Here is a 2,500-nt window from a genome sequence, read left to right as displayed (position 1 = left end):
TATTAACCCGATTGCCTTTCGGTCCGCCGGGGCAACGACGAGCATCGCCCCGCTTCAGAACGGCATTCGCCTATCCCTTAGGGTCGACTGACCCATGTTCAACTGCTGTTCACATGGAACCCTTCTCCACTTCGGCCTTCAAAGTTCTCATTTGAATATTTGCTACTACCACCAAGATCTGCACCGGCGGCTGCTCCACCCGGGCTCGCGCCCTGAGCTTCGACGCCCGCCGCCGCGGCCCTCCTACTCGTCGCAGCGTAGCGCACCGGCGTGCTCGCACCGCCGCGACGGCCCGGTATAGGCCCGACGCTCCAGCGCCATCCATTTTCAGGGCTGATTGATTCGGCAGGTGAGTTGTTACACACTCCTTAGCGGATTCCGACTTCCATGGCCACCGTCCTGCTGTCTAGATCAACCAACACCTTTTGTGGGCTCTCATGAGCGTCGCGTCGGGCGCCTTAACCGGGCGTTCGGTTCATCCCGCATCGCCAGTCCTGCTTACCAAGAGTGGCCCACTTGGCACTCGCATTCCATGCCCGCCTCCAGCCGAGCGAGCCGGGCTTCTTACCAATTTAAAGTTTGAGAATAGGTTGAGGACGTTTCGTCCCCAAGGCCTCTAATCATTCGCTTTACCAGATAAAACTGCGACCACCGAGCGCCAGCTATCCTGAGGGAAACTTCGGAGGGAACCAGCTACTAGATGGTTCGATTAGTCTTTCGCCCCTATACCCAAATTTGACGATCGATTTGCACGTCAGAATCGCTACGGTCCTCCACCAGAGTTTCCTCTGGCTTCAACCTCCTCAGGCATAGTTCACCATCTTTCGGGTCCCAACGCGCACGCTCTCGCTCGACCTCTCCGGCAGAGCGGACGAGATCGGCCGGTGATGCGGCCGTCCAGAGAGACGGCATCTCACCTCCGCCGGACCGCGCCGACATTCACTTTCACTGCGCCCATGGGTTTCGCACTGCCCCGTGGCTCGCGCGCACGTTAGACTCCTTGGTCCGTGTTTCAAGACGGGTCGGGAAGGTGGCTGACGTTAGCCGCGGACCCCGTGCGTCTCGCGCGGCGCTGCCCACCCGCAACCGACACGCCGCAACTGGGCACTGAGCACAGTCCCCAACCGGCGACGCACCGGCTCGGACGGGACGCCCGGCCCACGAAGGGCAGACGCGGCGATCCCTCCTCGCCCGGGCGACGGGCCGACGTGTCCGCGCGCCTATAACACCCACCCGGGGGCGGGCTACCTTGCGCGCGGCCTTCTCGCCGCCTCCCAGACGGTCGCGGCCTTCGCACGGCGCTAGTGCGCTGGAGCTGCTCGGAGGACAGCGCGAACGACGGGCCGCAAGGCTCCGCACGCCCACACGCTCCGCTCGGCTTCAGCTGAAAGCGTCGCGCGACTCGACAGGCCCTCCCGTTTGCCTCTCGACGGTTTCACGTACTCTTTAACTCTCTCTTCAAAGTGCTTTTCAACTTTCCCTCACGGTACTTGTTCGCTATCGGTCTCGCGACAGTATTTAGCCTTAGATGGAGTTTACCACCCGCTTTGGGCTGCATTCCCAAACAACCCGACTCTGGGAAGACGCAGAGCGCGCGCCCTCGCCGCCACCATGGGCCTGACACCCGCACCGGGACGAGGCCTCGATCAGAAGGACGCGGGCGGCGAACGACGTACGCGCAGCGAATTCCTTACGCCACAATTCCACGCGCCGCAGAGGCGCGCGGATTCGGCGATGGGCACTTCCCACTTCACTCGCCGTTACTGGGGGAATCCTCGTTAGTTTCTTTTCCTCCGCTTAGTAATATGCTTAAATTCAGCGGGTAGCCTCGTCCGACCTCAGGCCGATAATCCAGTGCCTCGTTTGCGAGAGACACGCGCGCGCCACCGAAGCTCGTGCGAGCGCCGCGCCCGAACGCGAGCCGTGTTGCTCCGGGCCGGGATCCTCTTCGAGGCCGACTCGTAACGAGACGCACGCCGCGTTCGGTTTCGCGCGCTGACACTGCGTTCGTGCTGTCCTGGGCGGGACGACCGTGGCAACGGCCGACACCGCACCGGCCCGACGCGTCGCCGCGCGGGAACGTTACAACGCGACCCTGAGGCGGGCGTGGCGCCGGGATTGACCCGGTGCCGCAATTTGCGTTCAGAACGTCGATGCTCAATGTGTCCTGCAATTCACATTAATTCACGCAGCTAGCTGCGTCCTTCATCGACTCGCGAGCCGAGTGATCCACCGCCAAGAGCCCTCCGTGACTTCGTCAGTTGGACAAGCGCGACCCAGCCGGATTGCACAGTCGAAAAAGCGGTGGCCGAGCGGTCGCCAGCCGTAGGCGACGCATGAAGCCAGCCTGGCACATGGCCACGGCACTCGGCGCAGAACGAAACAGGGTGACCGAAGTGCAATCGCGTGCGCCTCAACAGCGACGAAGGGCGTGCGCGGCCGCCAAGATACGGAGCCTTCTCCACCTGTCGAACGCACGACCACTCGATCGGCGATCGGC

At 62.8% G+C, this 2,500-nt stretch overlaps 1 non-coding gene and 1 pseudogene across 1 annotated transcript; both read right to left on the bottom strand.

The window, feature by feature from the left end:
• LOC145915156 (large subunit ribosomal RNA) overlaps window positions 1-1,846 on the bottom strand; it is a 4,674-nt pseudogene extending 2,828 nt beyond the window's left edge.
• A 244-nt stretch (window positions 1,847-2,090) lies between these two features.
• Window positions 2,091-2,244, bottom strand: LOC145914965 (5.8S ribosomal RNA). The gene has a single exon (XR_014403423.1). It is a non-coding gene; the product is annotated as a 5.8S ribosomal RNA (ribosomal RNA).
• Window positions 2,245-2,500: the final 256 nt, after the last annotated feature.

This window comes from Ascidia mentula (genome assembly GCF_947561715.1).
Source record: "Ascidia mentula chromosome 2 unlocalized genomic scaffold, kaAscMent1.1 SUPER_2_unloc_1, whole genome shotgun sequence".
Lineage (NCBI taxonomy): Eukaryota > Metazoa > Chordata > Ascidiacea > Phlebobranchia > Ascidiidae > Ascidia > Ascidia mentula.
Note: the sequence above shows the minus strand (reverse complement) of the source record. Positions and strands in the feature narration are given on the sequence as shown.